Source organism: Anomalospiza imberbis, chromosome 11 (genome assembly GCF_031753505.1).
Source record: "Anomalospiza imberbis isolate Cuckoo-Finch-1a 21T00152 chromosome 11, ASM3175350v1, whole genome shotgun sequence".
NCBI lineage: Eukaryota > Metazoa > Chordata > Aves > Passeriformes > Viduidae > Anomalospiza > Anomalospiza imberbis.
The window spans coordinates 7,578,186-7,598,496 of NC_089691.1; the positions used below are offsets into that span (position 1 = coordinate 7,578,186).

Consider the following 20,311-nt stretch of genomic DNA (forward strand, 5'->3'; position numbering starts at 1 on the left):
CTGGGCCCGGAACATCCAAGAGTGTCCAAGGGACATTCTGGGTTCCGACACTTGAGGAGGGGTGTTTTGAATTTCACTCGTGCCAGGGAGTGGATGGGAGCACCAAGAGGAGCTGCTGTGCCGTGGGAGGGCAGGGCAGTGACTGACTAACTGCACTGACCCAACAGCCTGGCATGGACAGGCCTGAGTGAGGGGTTGCTGCCAGGGTCCCTGGAGGGTATCTGGAGAGAAATACCCTTTATGAATGATTTTGGAGTGCATTTCTATAGGGATCACCCCTGCCCTGTCAACAAGGATCTGGAGAAGTTCCACCTTGCAGCCCATGCAGTGGGGGAAACACTGATGGCTCTGTGGTGAGCACAGGGTGAGGAGAAGCAGGTGAGACAGCCTGAGCTCCCTTCACTTGCAGCAGCCTCACAAAATGTCCTCACCACGCTCAGAAACCCAACTGGAGGTTACACAAACCTCTCCTGCTTACTTTGCATTTTCAAAGCAGAGGACTGGGCACCATTCCAAACCCATAATCCATGCGAGGGCATGTCACAACAAATAGGAAATGGATAATTAGAATTTTATGAAGTGGCTCTCTATAATGCTACCTACTGTTTACTTACCAACAATTTTAAATTTAGCAACTGATGCATTTTTAATACCAATTAAAAAATCCTCTAAGAAGCTCATATTTGCTCGTAGTTATGTGTGTTTTTTAAAATAACCCTATTTCCCCAGTGGGACCAATGTGTGTGCACATGTGTATGTCTGCTCATAAAATGGTACTGAAAAGTATGAGAGCATAGGAATGTGGCTTAGCAGACAATAACTCTTGATTTCATTCTTTCAAGTCTTGTGTTTTTTCTAAAGTCAAGGAAAGTCCAGTTCACTGCAGAGAACAGAAGAGAATGAAGCATTCCTGGGCTTTCTAGCAGTGTGGGAGAAGATCCATGTAACAGGTAAATCTAAAAGCAACACGAGATGGAATGATTCCTTCATTGTGTTTGATCACAGCCGTGTAACTTGGCTAGAGTGGTTTTCTTTTGCCCCAGGCAGGACACTATTTCAGTGGTATCTCACACCTCTACATGGTGTCCAGAGACAGTAGTTTGACATATTGTTTGGAAAAAAAACAGTGCTTTAGCAAGGCAGTACATTTTACATTATTGATTTGTTGTAGCTAATAGAGCTGCATGGATATCCTTATCCATGGGCAAATCTGAGAGTGTTAATCTACTCACACAAAGATTTGTGTTAAAAGCCAACACAGAGAATATAGCTCAGCTCTTGACCAATTCTTGATATCTGATCACCACTGAGGCTCCCAGAGCACAAACAGAACTACGAGGTAGGGGCAGGGCAGCCTCTGCTGTGTCCTGCCAGGAAATCACCCCCCTCTTCCAGCCTTAACACAGCTGGACCTGGGCACTGCTCTCCCCTTCTTACAGCACTTGCAGGGCCATGTTTGAGGAGGAAGACAGGGAAATCCTGTGTCAGGCAGAAGGGCTGTAAATCATGGGATAAATTATCCTTGAGCATAACCTGGCAGGGATATGGAACAGCTCAGCTTCACTCCCTGTCTGATTCAGCTTCAGGAATTTAAATCCAGTTCTCCCACCTATGACAACACTGCCTTGGATAGTGCTTGTCCTGCTCTCAGAAAGAATTTCTCTCTGCTTTCTCCCTCCTATGGCAGCATTGTGGACAACTCTGGATCATCTCTGTGGGCAGATGATGGTGTGCCAGAGTTAAGGCTGGGTGTTTTAAGGAGTTGACTTGTGTTTAAGGTAACCTCACTAGACATCATGAAGGTCCAGTCTGTTCATGTGAAAAGCCACACATTTAAACACTGAGCTATATGCAGAATCTGGAAGCATTGCTTTGTAGTGTTCATGCTTAATATGTGTAATAGGTTTGCACGATGTGGACAGGGTGAATGGTGAAATGGATTCAGGTATTTTTATTTTCTTTTTAGCTTGTTATTATCTAGAGGAAAAAAAACACTAATTACTAGAAGCTAATAGCTAGTGTGTTACTTATCCTCTTAATTAGTAACCTAATTATTAAGTGTGGTGATAACCACCAGTTAGAACATATTTGCTTTTTAAGACTTTGTTTATCTGTCTTCCCTCTCCCTCTTTTTAATGACACTGACACCAGCAGAGTTGCTGGAAAGGGAATACCAATAATTTCCCCTTGGGAAATGAATCATTTTTGAGTCTCCTGAACACTGTTATGATTTTCATTCTGTTGTAAAATGCTTTTCACCTTTGAACTGCTGGCTTGTGTTAGATTCTGATATTAAAGTGCTAACATTCGAAGCTGTGAGGATGAACTCAGGGCAGCAGAAAAGGTCACCTCAGCAGCACAGGAGCTCACTCAGCTTCAGCCCTGTGGGAGGCTGGAAGGCTCCTGAACAGCACAATCCTCAGCTGCCCATCCTGAAATCCTGGGGCATTCAGTGAAGGATCGCCCATCGTGCCTGCCTGAAGTCGTGGTGTCAGGCTGGGAGGTGGCCCCACTGACCATCTCCTGCTCTCCATCCTTTGGAGTGGGAGGATGGGATTTCTGGGTGCTGCCACCCCCTGTGTCTGCTCTGAGCCCAGCCCCCACTGCCACAGCAGGTGTCTGTTCCAAGCTCATCCTTGCTCAAGTGAAATGCCAAGCAACTACATGTGAACTCCTAATAAAAGAGCTATTTAAGTAGAGAATTAAGTGTAAATACCCGCCAAAAATCCTGTATTGAGGTGATTGGTATAGATTGGCCACTGCCAGGAGTTGTAATAATACAGGAGTCTTACTAACTTTTTCCAGGGGAGTGGTGCATTGGAAGTGACTGAAGTCAGTGATTTAAGATGTGTGGCAGAAGGGAAGAAAGATCTCTTGATTACTGAGCACAAAGTATGGCTGAGCTTGAGCTGGAGGTGCTGCAGCACACCAGAAAAAGTACTCTCTTAGTGTAAAATCTAATGGAAGGAGCAAGACATCCCTGCTCCTTCTGCCGTTGATCCTTGGCAGTTGGGATTCCAAAGTGCTTAAGGGATGTGGATTAGAAGAGCTGTGTTAACTGCATGTACAGTCACTGTTCCTGTGGCCTCATTAGCATTCACCATGCTGCACACTGATTTGACATTGTTTCTGCCCCGAGGAGCTTGAAATCTAAAGGCAAAACCCCGTGACCATCTGAAATCTGAACATTTCAAGGAAAGCTCTGAAGAAAGGATTCATGAGACTGTGAACAAATACATTTCTGCTGCCTTGTCAGAAGCAGGGAGCAGGCGGGGAACAAACAACTGGAGCGGAGGAGAAGAATAGCAAGAGAGTCCCAATTGTTGTCAGCTTGATTCCAGCCCTGTTCACCCCAACAGAGCCTTTGTCAGGGCAGGCTTTGCTGATTTACACTGATCTAACTGAGAACATCCTCCGTGCTCTTATCCAACACTGGATAGCTTTTATCCAGCTACTGCTGGAGTGGTTTGAACCCCCAGGTCCTTTTGCCTTTACAGGTGCACAGGGAGGAACAAGCAGCAGCACAGCCAGGCAGGATGGGCAGGCAGCTGCTGGTGCTTCTCCATGCAGGGACACACTTGGAAGAGCTGCAGGGGTTGATCTGTGCTCCTGTACACCACCTGAAGCTGGCCCCAGGTTTTCTGAGCAGTGATGACCTTCCATGTAGGCAGCTTTTCCTTTGGGGTGTTCTGAGCTGCCACGAACACTTGCTTTGTGCTGTGAAGTGCAGGTTGTCCATCACATGGACATTTTCTTGTTCCCTTCTGGTTTTTAGCTGTAAGCTCTGTTATTGGCAGTAGAAAATTTTGGTTTCCTTGAAAGACACTCAGCCTGGGTGGGTGGGGGTTTCTTAGTGGAAAAAAAAACAATCAGCGCTTTCTGATTCCAATTCTTGGCAGTACTGCAGGAGACAACAGGCTTCAAAAGCAGCTCCCTTTTCTGAGCTGGTTTATGTATGTCTCTGTAGCTACACTCATAGCACTGCATGTTCTCCTTTTTTTTTTTCCTTTTTTTAAATTTTTTTTTTCAGCTTTTTTCTGCTGGAGTGGTGCTGCAGCAAGAGATGGAGAGGAAGGAAAACCCTTTGTCTTGAGGGTTTGGCTCATGCTGTCAGGGTCCCACCCCTTAGATGGGACCCAGCTCTCTGAGCACTGGTCACTTGAGGCTCATCAAGAGTCAGCAGTGTTTTGTAAAGTCACCACATGTCCCAGTGCAAGGTGAATTCCATTTGTCCATCTTGCCTGAGAGGCTGTGCTGCCCTGGAGTCTCCCACACCTCTCTATTAGAAATTCTTACAGACTTCTCCACTCCTGCCTGCAGCAGTTAAACTTTGGCTTTCAAATCTGGGTTTTTTTTGCATCCATGCAAGTTTCTGTGCAGTGATCAGAGCAGCTTTCAGCACAATTTATTTATTATCATGCTCTAATATAACACTTTCTTAAAACATTATGTACATTGGTAGGAAAATCTGTGATCCCTTAAAATTGAAAGCTGCCTGTTGCTGTTAGAGCATTTAAAAAATTTTAATGATTACTGGGGGGGCGGGGCTAATAGCACAGTGCTTTCTAATTTTGTGCTCATTTTATGCTTTTCAGCACAAAAAATGGTGTGCACATGTAAGATGTTGGCTCACACAGAATTAGATGTGCTGAAACTGCCACCTGATGTTTCCTAATGTTGCCACACTTGAGGCCTCTGTGTGACATCTGTCTCTGAACCTTTCTTGTCACTGTCCTTATAAATGGGATCATTTATAGAATATCAGTGATAGAGAGTCCTTCCAGGTGTGATCTGCTCAGAGTTGCCTCAGATTTCATAATTATTCACAATAATGGCTCATGGACAGGAGGTAGCTGCTGTGTGGAAATGCCAGGAAAGTAATTTCTGGAATTGTGCTGCTCTGTGCATTCAGCATTCCCTGGGAAGGAGCCTGTATTGGCACAATTCCCTTTCACAGGGTTCTTGTCCTTACTGGCCACTGGCAGAAGTGAGTTCACAGATGTCTGTACATTGCACTGGGTTTCTTTCCCTCTGAGCCTGAGAGGTGCAAGGAAATAAAATCATAAAATTGTTCCAGCAGCAGGAGTCCAGTGAATGGGTAATTGTCACACAGTGTAAAGGTGTTTGAAAGAGTGGAGAAAAAATAATCTAAATGTTCTCTTTTTACTGGGCAAATGTATTATTATTTATGAATAATTTTTGCTGTTGAAGGGAAGTGTAAGATACAATCAGAGAGACCATAAAAATGAAATGTATAAAGTGTTATTTACATTATATTAGAAGAGAAGGAATCACTGGCAGGGAGAATGCTGGTTTATTTAAATACAAAATCAGATTATTCAGAATTGCATTCTTAGATTAACTGCTGTACAAAATGCAGTCCATAATTCTTCCTGCAGTAGAAATATGAATCCTGGTGAGCACTGCTAAGACTCTAAGTTTTGTTTGTACCTCCACACCATGCTGCTGTCCGGGGTTGGGGCTATTTTCTGCTGCAGCAGGAGCTGAGCAAAGGCAGAGCTGAGTGAGAGGCAGTTTTCTGAAAGGTTTCGTGTCCCTACAAAGGGTGAGAGAAGCAGTGAGACCACAGCAGCCAGAACTGGACACTGGGGAGCATCCACAGCCCAAACAGCTGGAGCAGGAGCTGGCACTGCCCTTCTTTCTGTTCTTAAAGAATAGACACATTTTTAATGAGGTTTGCTACTAATTGTCAACATTCAAAGGTTCATTACTACACCAAGGCATGAAGTTATCCCTGTAGATCCTCTCTGGGCTGCCAAGCTTGTGGAAGTGGGGTTGTGCTTGGGCTGTTTCCCACTCTGTTTATCCATTCATTGCTTGTTACAGTGCTAGAAGCAAGATCTGGAGAGTTCCTTTCCATCTTGGAAGACAAAGATAGCACAAAAAGGAGAAAAATACCACATTTATTATTAGTTCCCAAGATGCATTTGGAGACTGGTGTTGCTGGACTTGTTAGGTAGATGCCTCACCTGATTTGTAGGATGGGTGATCTGTAAAGAAAGTTTTTTGCCTTTGCTGTTTCAGTCTATCAGTAGTGGAGCATGAACAGGCACAAAATGTCATAATCTCGGATTTTTGCACTTCTATATTTTACCATAAAATTGACTGCTTTCTCAGCTTGGAGAGATTGGACTGTGCTGAACAGAGTAGGGGCAACCCTGCACATCCATTAAAGAGCTGAGCCCTCAAAAGGGGATTGTAGTGCTGGAAATTATACCCAGAAAAAGATAACTATGGCTATGAAGAACATTTTCTGATCTCTTCCTATTGACAGAAAATCAGCCCAAGTAATGTAAGTATATCAGATCCCTGCTAAGGGAAAAGCATTGCTTAAAATCAGCTCAAGCCTGCTCTTTCCACTGGGAAAGGGATTTCCTACAGAACTCTGCAGACTTTGGTGGGTGCTTTCTGCTTTTCATGACAAACAGCAGTCCCCAAGAAAATGAAAAAGCTTTGGATTGGAAGTTTGGGTTTTGATAAAGATTCCAAAGTTTTGCTGAGAGCTGGAGGAAGTTTTATGTTCTGACACAGCAGGACAGAAGTGCAAGGAGCAATCAAGGACTGTGCAGAATGAGGTACTGCTTTAGAAATGTCCAAAATATTTGTTTCCCTTGACAATCTGCTCTGTTTGCTGTTGTGATCAGCTGCTTCCTCAATCCCTGCCTTGATGTGTTCAGGGGGAAATTCCAGCTGCTGCTCTGGGCTGCCTCCACCCCTCTGTGTGTGTGTGTGTAACCATGCCTGGGAAAAGAATAAAAGGAAAAGCACTTTTGCTTTCCATTTTAAGAGCAGCTCCTCCTTCTGAAGAGTGAAATAAAGGGGATGGATGAAAGACAGTTCTGTGCCACCACCTCCTGAGCCACAGGCTCAGGTCCTGGATGCTCAGACCCTCTGGGTGCCCAATTTCTACATCTGCACGTGAGGCTGAATGTCACAGTCTGCAAATATCTTAAAGAAAGGTCTGGAAAGATGAGGAAGCCTGGATTTATTCACTCAAGAAACAAGATTCCAAGTGGCCCATGTATAAGGCTGCCTATAATGAAATGTCTGCCCGAAACAAATACAGCAGTACAACTCCTTTTTACCATTCCAACACCCCACAGAGAGCACAGACCTTGTGAATAATTGGCACAGTGATATATCCTCAGATTTATGGGATTGCACAAAGTTCTTCACTGGGAGAGTAAACACAGGGGATGTGTGATCTGTCAGGGGTAAGAGGGGACAGGCAGGCTCAGGAGCTGGAGATCTGGAACAGCCCCTCATGTGAGCAATGTTTGCAATCCAGGGAGAAAATGAAACACTGCCAAGTGTTTAACAATCATTCATTTTATTCCAGCATTACTCAGGGCCTGTAACTCAGTGAAATACTGCTTGGGAAGCCAATTGTTCAAATGGGTGTGGATATAAAACCAAAGAAAATGCTGCCCTTGGAGGCGAGGCCATAGTCCTTAGTTTCAGTTAGAAGAAAATAAACAGTAACTATTACTCTGCAGCCTTTTGAGAGCTTTTTGTGGTCTTAAATCCATGAATGACTGTGTGGGGGAATAAAGAAGGAAAAGGTAACCTGCTTAACATAAAAACAAGTTATAAGAGTTTTCTCTTCTAATTTTGGCTCAAGACTCCTGCTGATCCTAAAGTAAACACTGTGATATTGGAAGAAACCAAATAGGTTGTTTGGTTTTTTTTTTTTTTACACTCATTATTTTTATTTTTCATTTTGTCTCTTTTGAATTTTTCTGGGAGCATCTGCTAGTTCCTGCCTATATGACCTATGAGTTGTGGGATTTCTGCTCCTATTTTAAAGCTCATTCTTTCCAGAGTTAAAAAGGTTCTTGTTGCTTCAGAGACAGAAGTCAGACCTTGCTGTGTATTGTTCACAGAATGCATCCAGAACTCCTCAGGCTCAAAGTTCCAGGACACTCCATAAAGTTCCTTAGAGGAGGTTGCTTGATGGCAGAATGCACAGGAATTAAAGGAGAAAAGGTCTGGGTGGTTTGTATGGTTTTAAAAGTGGTGTTGGCTTACAATCTCTGGACTTAGTCTTGAAAAAAATCCTTTGAAAATCGAAACAGAACTTGAGGATTTCAATTTAAATCAGCCTGAGAAGCCATGAATTGAGTCATCAGTACTGAAATGTGAGTCACCTGTTTGCCAAAACATGCAAAAATGTCTGCTCTATTTTAGAGCAGAGATTAACCAACATCAGATTTGAAAAATTGGCAGGTCTCATCAATACTTACAGATAGCACAAGTGGAGATAATACTTAGACTGAAACATGAAAGGAGGAAGTTGAGGCTGCTTCTCATTTTCCCCATGGACCATTGCTTTACTTGCTCTCAAGTATAATCCTTTTCAGCAAATCAAGCTTTTCAAGTTTTCACTTTTTAACATTTAATCAACTTTGAAATTTTTCAGGGTGGACTTCAAATTGAGTTTGGTTTTGGTATTGTGAGAGCAGCATGAGGAGTTCATATAATAATACTATTTAAAATGATTGCCAGCGTTTTTACTTTGGAGGCTTTTACAAAGATTCCAAATCACTACTTAAAAGTGCAAATATTTACATATGTAGATGAAAATCTGGCTATAGTTTTTATTTTGCAGACCACATTTCAGAGCCAAGACACGAAAGAAATGGATTCTTGGCCTGCAGAGTCAGGTTGGTTTATTTCTTGCTAATAAATTTCTAACAGTGTACATATTTACTAAGAGCCTCAAAATTAGCCTTTTCTGGGAAGGTTTGGAGCATCAGCTGTCAGGCTGTGCTTTAGAAATACAGTTGTGTATTCTATTTACCCTCAGTCCAAGCAGATGCTGTGGGTGGGATCCCTGCCCATGGCAGAGGAATTGGAACTAGATGGTCTTTAAGACCCCTTCCAACCCAAATCATTCTGTGATTCTATTTTGAGCTCACAAAATGGCAAATTCTTCATCTTTGTGATTTTTAGGGGGTCATATAGTTAATTTGTCACTATTTCTATCCAATTAAGTACAAACTTGCATGCTGAGTGGAAAGACAGGGAGGTTCCTTTGTCTTTAATTTTTGGTAACAGTGGGGTGTGTGTGATAGCTCAGATTGGAGAGTGAGTATCTAGATGAGTAAGAAAACCTGTCCTCTCCTTTTTATAAAATTTCCACCCATCTGACCATTTTTATCTTGGAGAAAATGGGAAGAAAGAGAAACTTTCCCCACTGAGCTTTAAAGATTGCTGGTAAAATCATCAGTGCCACTGAGCAGAAAGTTATCCTCAGTGAGTGGGTACATTCGAGAGGTTATGAATTAAAAGAAAAAAGCAAAATCCTAAATTGGATTGCTGGCAGCAGCTCCTCATGTTTCACTTAAACCACTTTAGTTAAAATGACTTTTTTTTTTTTTTTTTTGTTTGCCAGGAAAAAAAAGATGCTTTGTTTAAGTTCATTAGCTCTAATATTTTATAAGTAGGTGGGTGCTGAGCTGTGCTCTGTTTTCTGTGACCTGGGCTCTGAGATGAGAGCATTGCTGTCTGGAAGTTGCCATCCTGATCCTGTTTGGGTGCAGAGCATCCAGCATTGTGCACAGACTCTCTCTGACCTCCCATTTGTACCCTCTCTCTGCTGGGGTTTGCAGCCTCAGCAGCTGTGCTGCCTAAAGAGAGGGGAAATGCTTTTTTCTCCCACTTGCTTTTATTCTTTGCTTCTCAGGCACAACAGAGATGTTTCTCTTGGGTCATGAATGAGGTCAGACTGAAAGCACAAACTTGGGCTGTGCTGACCATCCCAGGTTCCCTGGTGCCTGTAGAGGTGTGGGTGGTGGATTTGCTGGGAAGCACCCGTGGCTACAGTGGGCAAAATTCCCAGAGTTGTCACCTGCATGGACTGATGTGTCCACAGAACACAAATATTCTGCATCAGGCCCTGCCCTGTTTGTCCCCTGCCTGAGGCTGGCTGCTGGCTGTCTGGTGGACACCAGGCTCTTGGGATGCTTTTTGACAAGGATTTACTCCACACCAGAACAAGGTCCTTTCCTTGGAGGCAGGTCAAACCCAGATGTTGCTATAGATCTGGGACTTGTCCCAGATTGTCACTAAATCATGGCTTTTCTGAGGAATAAAAGCATTTTTAATCTGCTCCTGGTTTCCTCGGCCACATCTGGCTTAGCCTGGGTGCAGCCACACTGGAGGTGCTGCTGTGGGTTCCTGCAGGGCTGTTCCTGGGGAAACAGTGCCAGAGGCACCTCACTGATCCCAAGGAACCTTCAGGACACAAGAGGAGTCCTGCTGTTATGCATTAATCTCATTTCAGAGCAAAATAATTGAGAGGACAGAGTATGACAAGGAATGAGGGAGGGTTAAAGAGCAAGCCCTGTAAAAAGGGTATGAATAACTTGAGGAAGGCACATCAAAGTGCTCTCTTGGGCTAAAAAGCAGTCCAGCCTCATCCAGAGACTGTAAATAATATTGCCCCCAGGGCTCTGCTGCTCAAGCAACAGTACAATAAAATCCTTTCTGCAGACCACGGGCTCGATTTGGATGCTGGTGTTATTGCAATTTCCAGAAAGTTTAAAGTTTAAGTACTGCAAAGACAGTGGAAACTCAGCAGTTTGGCTTCTCCTGGTGCCTGCCCTGAGCCCCCCCGCCCCAAACTCAGGAACTGCAGCTGCAGGACTGGGACTGTGGGCCAGAGCAGCCCCAAGCCCTCCCCAGCTTACACAGGGGCCAGATTCTTTACATGAAAAACAGAACAAAACAAGTAAAGCTGCTGATTTAAGGGCTCGTTCTTCAGTTTTAGCATCCACTAAATGACTGAAATGGGCTTTGTAGGCAGACACATGAGGCACACGGTGGGTGAGGATTAAGCAAGCCCAGTTTAATCCTACAAGGAATCATCAAATGTGGAAACACCCTGTCCTTTCCCCTTGGGGGACATTCAGTGAGCAGCAGTGTTCAGAGCAAGCTTTGTTGTTGGCTGGAGCCACCTCCTTGCTGGTTTCCTCATAGTGCAAGAGTTGATGCAACCCTGCCTATTAACTTTTTATTTTATGGTCTGTATTATCAAAGGGAGTAGGGGAACCAGTGTGCTTGGCTAATCAGGTTTATTTATATCCAGCCCTGGTGCTACCATTCTGACTGGAAAACACACAGTAAGGAACTGGAATCTTTTGCCTTTTTTTTTTGAGAAAAATACCAGGTATTTAAGGCAAGTCTGCAGGGGACATGGTGAGCAAGTTTTATTTTAGAAATGTCGCTCTGTGCTACCTGGAAATTGAAAACATCCGTTCCTGGTGTCTTTGAGCATTTGGAAATCACTGTCACCTGAAAGCTTTGACCCAAGTTTCACACAGAAGGCAAAATGAGTAACAGTAACTAAGTGAAAATGAAAAATTAATTGTCTTTTTCTCCCTGGAGAAGAGATCCATTCTGCTGGAGCTGGATAACACTTGCAAGCGACAGAGCTCCTTTTCATTAGAGAAATGAAAGGCTTATCATCCCTAGAGCTCTTAATTAGGCACCTTTTGCCATTCACAAAAATCTGGGTCTCTGCTGCCAAGTCCTATTTGTTTTAAAAACTGATTCATTCTCATCAGTTCTTTTGTTGGGCAGCAGAAATGGATAGACCAAATGAGTCCAAACACTTTGGAAATTGTCAGAAGTTTAATATAATCAGCGTGGCCACGCCAAGCTCAGAGAACAAGTGTGCAACAATGCTTTGGTGCCAAAGGCTCAGAGAGCAATAACAAAAACCATGTTCAAAGCAGAGAGGGCTACAGAGGAGAGGGAAAAAAGTACATATGGAGCATTAGCTCCCTGCAGACCTATATGGTGCTCTTTCATTTATGGTGGCCATTAATCCACAGGAATTACACATCAGTTGGGTAGGGAGGGTCATAATGAAAGTGCTTGGGTTTAAAAATACTCAGGCTGAATGGTTTTTAGTGCAGGTTTTCTGATGAGGAGTGGTTTAAACCTTTTGTTTGAAGAAGGTGGAATTTCTTTTTCACCACCACCTGAAAAATAACGTCTCTTAGGTGTTGAATATAAATTTAAACTGAGATCAGCTGTGTTTGTAAGCCTTCCTCTAAAGCATGTCTCCGTATGATAATATTCAATATCTGTTTACAAGGCTTTGATTTCATGCAAGAAACATCTGCTTTTGTACAAACATGTAAATGTATATATGAATGCAGGTATTTGCATATAAATGTGTCCTCTTCATTGTTTTCTTGTTTAAAAAATCTCAGCCAGCCTTGAGACAGGAACAAAACAATAACCATCACTCGTGGGACCTGCCTGACTGGAGCTCATCAGTGAACCCAAGCAAAGCTGATGAAGTCCCACCATGCAGGAGGCTGAGCCTTCCAAGAGTGTGGCTGCTGCTTTCCAGGCTGAGGAGGTTCTCCAGTTACCTGCATTTTCAGGTTTGGATGGTCTGTTCAAGAGGTAGCACTAAATATACAAAAGGGGTTTTTGCAGAATTTGGTGTAAACGCTCCAGGTTTTTTTCCAAAACTTATCTTTTAGACTTAAAGCTGCTCTAAAATTAGTCTTTACATGGTTAGAGTGGCAAATGGCCCATTGTTAATCAGTGTAGTGCATTTTGAAAGGTGGATACAGGGAAAGGCAAGTATTTATCTTGTGTGGAAGCTGTACATTCTGGGGAGAAAGAGTTTTAAATAAAGGCCAGCATGATCAGAGGAAAAGGGTAGATATAATTGATTGAAAGTCTTACAAGAGTAGTTTTCACATTGATTATCTGATTGTCTTTTCAGTACATACATCTTTCTCTCTAAAATTGGTGCCAGTTTGAGTCACTGCTTCCTGTGTTTTGTGGCTGCGCAGGTGAGCTGTGCTGGGAGAAAACCCCAGAGAATTTCCTCACATGCACAGGAAGGATTACAGACCCTGGGTTAGATGCATGATGTATCCTTGCAAGCTTCATCAGCCAAATTGTGCCAACACTGGTGTCTCAGCTGTCACTGTGGGGTTTTATCACCTTTTTTCTCAGCCTGTTAGAGAAGTTGTCAACAAAAGTATCAGTGTATTAGAAATAGTTTAAGAAATTATAAAAATGCTCACCTCCTGTATTTCTGTGCCCATTTGTTGTTGCTGCTGGCATTTACATGAGATCCAGCACAAATACATTTATTTAGTTGAGTACAGTACAATTTGCTTTTTGGTTCCTTCTTTTCCAAAGATAAGCAGGTCTTACTCCTATTTTATTGATTGAAAGTTGAAATTTCCATAACCAAGGAGAGTCTTGCTGACAGAGCAGTGTAAGCAAATTGTCTTAGAGGTACTCCCTTCCCAGAGGATGGGATCGAAGAGGATTTATGGAAGAGCTTCACACAAAAATGAGTTTTGCTCTTTCCCACACGTAGACAGTGCTCACCATGCCCACTTCAGATTGCTGAGTTAGATCATGGCCATTGCCAGCAAGGCCTTCTCAAAGCAGGTGCAGCATTTCATGCATACATTTTTTGCCCAAGGTTACAGAAATCCTTGCAGTCTGTATTTTCTTACAAACATGAGAGATGATCCATGCACATACTCTGCATTTGCATTGGATTAGCTGTAATTTGCAGCACAAGTTCTTTTGGGTGATAACAGTGAAAACATTAAACATCAGGGCCTGCTGGAGCTGTGCAAAATCCAACAGAGTCACCCTGTATACTCTTGACTTACTTATTTGCACTGTAAGAATCAGCTTGGGTCTCCACCTGTGGAAATGCAGAGTGAAACTCTGCTCAGAAAAGATGTTTCATCTGGTGGTGTAGCAGGGCCAGGCATCCACTGGTGTCAGAATGAAAATGTGACACGTTGTGTTCAGCCAGACCTGAGATGAATTTTGAAAATTGCTCAAGCTTGGAAAGCTTTACCTGATTTGGGAGGAGAATGAGCTGCAGAAATGCTCAGCAGCCACTGCAGATCCCACACGTGTTGAACGCAGGACTAACAAATCTTGGTCCTGGGAGAGAGAAGTCATTGGGGAGAATATGAACCATGCAAAGCCTCTTGTTTGTATCTGGGCAGTAGACAGCTCCAATAAACCACTGAGTAGCTGGCAAAAGACTATGAAAATCTGCAGCTATTTCCCTTTCCAGCAGGTTTCTTTAACCCCTGACAGAATCACTCCAGTAAAGGTGAAGAGTCTGGCCACAGCTTCAGTTTTTTAATTTTAATCAATCTTTGAGCAGTTGGCTCAAAGCTGTGTTTCAGTTGACAATAAATCATTATTTGGACCTGTTTTTACCTTTCTATCTGAAATTAGAACACTCAGGTTAGCCCTGCTGGTGACTGGGAGAGCCATGGTGAGGGTACACACGAGAAGAATCTGAATTCCAGTTTTCCCTCCTGTGTGCAGCACTTCCAGAGCTCCGGCACTTGCAAACAGCTGTGTTAGCACATCTGGAATTGCTCCTGTGGGGATCCATCCTGTTGGGGAGCCCTCTGCAGCTCTGGGGCTCAGCCAGCCATGAAACCAAGTGAAACAGCTAATTCCTGGCAGGAGGACACTGCCACTCATGGTGCTTTGCTGTGACAAACAGAGGAAGTGGTTACTAACCTCTGTAAAATCTTCCCATTTCACTCAGCTTCAGTAATTATTGTCAGATCTAATTGCCACCAGATGGCTGTATTTTGGTGGAGGACACTATCAAAGACCCCTAAAGCTTCTGTACAGGTTTTACCTGGAACCTTAGGAAGGCAGAGAACAGCACTGATTGAAATCTCACAGAAATCACAGAATCAATTAGGCTGGAAAAGACCTCTGAGATCATTGAGTCCAACCTGTGACCCAACACCACCATTTCAACCAGACCAAGTAACGATTTCTGAAACCAGTGGGAGGTTTGCTGACAGATACCAGATATTTCAACATTCTAAAACCAGCCACAAATAAAATTGGAAGCACTCAACTAAATGGAAGCAGGAAGGAAAAGGTGTTAGGGAAGGGAAAACAAATGCTCCATTTACATAACAAAAAAACTTTATATCTAAAAAAAGAAGCAATTTGACAGTGTGAAATACCTTTCAGTACTGCCTGCTCAGGGCAGCATTATAATGTCTGACTGAGTAATCTCAGCTGAGAGATGTGATATGGTGGGAGATGCAGAGAATATGTTTAATCACCCTGTTCTTTGCTAAGTGAGTCAGATAAAAGACTATGTGAGAACCATAGTCAGAGAAAGGATGTTCTTGTTAGTCCTGGGCACTGAAATCGAATGAGTTTACATTTTTAAAAGTTTCATACATTACAGCCTTCTGAAAGATTCATTGATTCAGGGATCCTAAAACAACAGACAGACAACCCAATGTCAAAGGACAGCGTTGGCAAGGGACATAGAGTCAGACTCTGCAGCTGTGGGAATGTGGCCATAAGATATTGATTTTGTAGAGTCCTGAAATTATTTGGGCCCTCTACCATCTCCATTACTGCTTTAAAACAGAGTCTGAAAATGCCTGTGTTTGGAAGAAGCAATTCTGTGCCAAATTTCCCTGGCAAATCCCATCACTCACTGTGAGACCGGAGAAGTTGCTGAACTCGCACATGCAGGGAAAGACAGTGAATTACAGAGGTGTGCAGCCTCATGTGGAGAGAAAATTGCAGGATTCATAAAGCAGTAGCTGGAGGAAGTGTGTACAGATGCTTCAGAGACCTCTTGTACAAACAGACACCACCTTAACTCACAGATTTAGAAGCAGAATTAACTTTGTTCTTCAGCACTGCTTCTCTTAACTGCTTCACTGCCATCACAGATTGTACTGGAACACCTTCTGGGCTGCCTTTTTTGTAGAATTGAGTCTACTATCTCCCCCAAACTAATCACCTTCAGCAGCTCTCACTGGATCTGGTGCCTGGGCCCTGGTACCATGTTCATCTTTTAACTTTCAGTCTCTGACAATTTACTGTTTTCTTAATATTTCACCCTGGACTTATAGGGTAATACCTAACAGACCTGACTGTGTGCACTTGATTTTACACCTTTGTTTTTCAATTTAGACACAGCTGACTCTGGAAGGGATTTATTACAGCATGGAATACCTGATTCAGCAGGGGTAACATCACATGGTGCCATCCTCACTAGCAGAAGTTTCCTGAATTCATTTTGAAGTTCATAAAAGACACCACCTCCTCCAAGTGCCCCATCAGCCTGTCCTTGCTGGAAGAGCTGCTCTGAACAGGTTCTTCTGTGTGTGCAGGGTCTTCTAAAGCTCAACAGAGCAGCAGCAGACTTCCTCCAAGGAGAGCAGGGATGGGAGCCCACCAAACAGAGGCTGCTGTAAGCAAGGTCTGAAGAGCAGGACCAGGAGGTGAGTCAGATGTGCAGGAGGCTGAGAGTGCACTGTGGTTTTGTTGGTAAGAAAGCTTGTGGCACTCTGAATGCATCTTTCAGTTTTCTGAACATGCTTTTGATTTGTACAAACTAAATCAAAGGGCTGGGTGAGCTGGCTGATCATTCTCAAAAGGAAGAGGCCGCTGTGTTCAAGCTCTCCCCCTGACCTGAATTCATGGTTGAAAAAGAAATCAGTTTCTTAGCTGAAAAGTAAGTGTCAAAGGATACTACAATTAAATTATTTTTTATTTCCACCTATCAAAGAAAATTAAGTGAGAGGGATTAAGTGGATAAATGTATCAAGTAAACCTGCAGTGAAAACAATATACTCCCTTTCTACAACTGTAAACAATTACTGCCATGCGATTTGGAAACTGTCAATTAGCTCTGAGCACGGTGAATCAGAGCTGCTTTCTGGTGTAATGAAAACAGAGCATCCCCCGTCACATCAGTATAGATTGCATTAACCTTAATGACTCCTGGAAGGCTAAACCTTGTTTTGCCAGGCAGATTGAACACTGTGCCTTGTAAGCTTTGCCTTTAACTTATCCTCGTAAAACTCCCATTGATTCTACTCTAATTTAAACTAGAAATACAGAAATTGTCAGGTCTGAACAGACCACTGGTGCAACTAATTTGATTTTTTGTTGCTAACTGCAACCGGTGATGGATGGACTCAGGGAAAAGAAGAATGATTCATTCCCTGTCCCCCTCCCCTTTTCTCTTTCCACTTGTACCCTTCCCCTAATTCGTTTAATTAAGTGCGGTGTGATTTCTTTACCCCCAGTTGATGACAAGTTTGTGTACTGAAATGGAAATATTAACAGATCTTGTGTCTTCAAACTCCCCATTATTATTAGAGATATTATTCTTGCTAGTGTAAATGTCAAATCCCAGTTTGGAAATAATTCTTCTGTTTCTCCTGTATTAAATGGATTATTCTAAGAAGTTCCCAAATCCATTTCCAGAAGCCTTCTTTTTTAAAATCATTGAATGCTTCCTTTCAGTGGGAGAAAATGTAAATAGGACCATGTTACTCCATGAGCACCACCATCTGCCACATCTCCTGTTTCATTATTAATCCCTGGCTGAAGTTTATTTGGTGAATTGAGAGGAGTTCCTCCTAGACTTATCCCAGTGTAACAAAACCCAACCCTCTTTCTTCCACTTACAGAGAATCTCTTTCTTCATGATGCACTTAAATAAAATTGCTGACTCTTCGTGGGGAGAAAGACATTAGCTGATGTCTCAGCTAGAATAATGTCTTCTTGGTCTAATGCCTGGTATATCTTTATTGTTTACCTTCTCCAAAATATCTCCTAAGTTCCCAGCCTATGACATAAGGAAGTGATTTTTCTATGGGCCGTTGCTCAGCACTTCAAAATTGTCCCCACAGGGGTTCCAAACTCAGGATTTGAAAATGAAGGCACCAGAAGTTAATTACTTTTTGTACAAAAATAGGGTGTGATTTCAATTTCTGAGATATGTGAGCTCTACTTAGCTCATGCCAAGCCAGGCTTTCTCTTAACTGAATCTCTACCACACATCAGAACAGCTCACCTATGAACACAGCAAAGCCACTGCTGCTGCCAGCCTCATTGCTGCACAAATGATTTCCAAAGCTCTGTTGCTGTGGTTTAGAGAATGTGTATTATCAGCTTTATTTGTTCCTCACGTTAGGAAAAAACCATCTGCTTATGAATTAGGAAAAAATCCAGGCATATTTGAATCCTGATGACAGCAAATACCACTATCTGCTACAGTGCAGACTAGAAGGCTGTACTTGAATTCAAGAGAGAAGAGAGTCCTTCAAGCTGGGAATTTAGCTGGGAATCTCTGAGTAAAGCACTTTCCTGCTAAGGTGTGAAGATGGAGCATCTGCTGGCATCTTGCCACCCAGCTTTGCAAACCCAGCTATGTTTGAAGAGCAGCTCCACTGGAGGCAATGTACTATGATATTTTTAAAATTCAAGTATAACTACTTTTCCTATCTTTATTCCTTGCATTGCTATGTGTAAAAGCTTCTGATTCAAGTGGGAAACTAAAAATAAGCAAGTAAGGATGAAGCAGTAAGGAGGTTAACTTGACAACTCCCAAACCAAACAGGGAAAATATTTAAAAGCTGAACACCTTCAGTATCATGGCAGAGGAGGGAGAAACATCACAAAGACCACATTTGTGGGAACCTGTGCAAGATTTTATGGACTTTCAGAGTGTGTGGTAACTGCAGGGGAAGTGAATCTGAATAACAAGTGAATTTAGGGAAAAATTAATAAATACTGAAGGCCCAAATTGTTACTAAAGCTTCCCTTACTAATAACTATTAAAAATAATTAAAATAAATCAGGAGGTAAAGGCAGAGGGTTTCACTAACTACAGAACCTTGTATGTGAAACTGAGCCTGTATTTCCAGCAGAGGGGTGTGCACACAGGATTGAATGGCCCAGTGGTTCCTAACCCAGTTCTCAAACAGCAGCAGAAAGCCTTTTTCTGCAGAAATCTCCTTTGCAGCTGCACTGTCAGATGCTCACCCTCCAGATCAGTTGCAGGGAGCACTTCTGAGCTGGTGTCTTGTTTGTAATAGGGCCACCGTTCCCATAAACTCGTTGTGCTCAATCACCGCCGAGGCCGGGATCCAGAAATTTGGATGGGGCATTAAATGCACGTGGATGATTTTGTACAGTAAAGGAGTTGCTCAGTTTTTGTTTATCAGCCAAGGAGTGCTGAGCAGTGGCCTATGTAGCTTGAAGAAAAAGGGAGGGGAGATGCTAATGAATACAAAATCCATAATAATCTCATTAATTTAGAGCCACCAGAGCTGCTCAGACACGGCGTTAATAGCAGAGCTTTGCAGCTGTCAAGTTTGATCCATGCATTTGCTTCCAGTCTCTCAGTCCTGATCCTCTCCCCTTCATGCAGTAAATCAAACAGGACATACCTGAACTTCTAAAGGTTCCAGATGTTTCTTTTATTAGGTTACTGGGAGGCAATAACTTTCAAAGGGCAGAGGAGTTTTGGCTATCTGGTGAATTTACTCAGAAGAGCAGGAGTGGGGCTGTGTGAGGACAGGTCCCATCAGGTGCACTGGGGAGCAGCACAGCACAGCTGGGCCAGGAGTCCCCTTCTGAGGGACTGTCTGGGGCTTGGGCACCAGCACTGCCCAAATGGGCTCAAAACCATGTGGCAGGGAAGCTGTTTTGTTATCAGAGCCAGCCAGTTGTAGAGCTCAGTTACTGCAGCCATATCCCGTATCCTGTGTGCATCACTGGGCTCCTTCTGGCTTTGTTTTCCCAATAAGTCAGGTCTCAGGGCTCTAAAATGTCACTGTTGTCAAAACCAAGTGCATGATGACTGAACTGCCACTTGAGCAAGCAAAGAGGACCCTGTTGTTTAAAGAGATCTCTTTCCTCGTGTACCTCCAGGCCTGTTTGTCTCTTCCATTCACCACCTAGTGAAGGAATCTAAATAAATACAAGCATTTCACACTCTTCCAACTCCATTTCTTTGTCCAAAACTCAGTGTTTGTCCTGCTCAAAATCACATTTTTAAGCTTATAAACTGTCTGTATTAAGTAGTCTATCCAATTGGCAAATTTCTGAGGGCATTTAGAAAGCTGAGGACAGCAACAGTTGCATTCAGTAACTCCAAAACTCTTAATTCTGAATAAACAAGGTGGGGTTTACAAAGACTTTGTGTTTAGAGAAAGGGAGTAACTCCAAAACTCTTAATTCTGAATAAACAAGGTGGGGTTTACAAGGACCTTGTTTAGAGAAAGGGTATAACAATCATGCCAAGGGGTCTACACCTTACATTCCCATTGTACATGATGCCATTTGCAAATTTGTCTCCAGAAACTTCCAGACTGAGGAACACTCCAGAGGGACAGCATGGACTGCTCATTGCTCCTGGCTGCATCTGCATCCCTGCCCTGGTGCCAGAGCAGAACCCTTCCTCCAGAGAACCCAGGAGGGACCCTGC

General features: G+C 43.1%; 1 long non-coding RNA gene across 1 annotated transcript; it reads left to right on the forward strand.

Moving 5' to 3' along the window:
* The first annotated feature begins 71 nt into the window (after positions 1-71).
* Positions 72-12,489, forward strand: LOC137480383 (uncharacterized). Its single transcript, XR_011002863.1, has 3 exons — positions 72-950; positions 8,630-8,684; positions 12,247-12,489. It is a non-coding gene; the product is annotated as an uncharacterized lncRNA (long non-coding RNA).
* Positions 12,490-20,311: the final 7,822 nt, after the last annotated feature.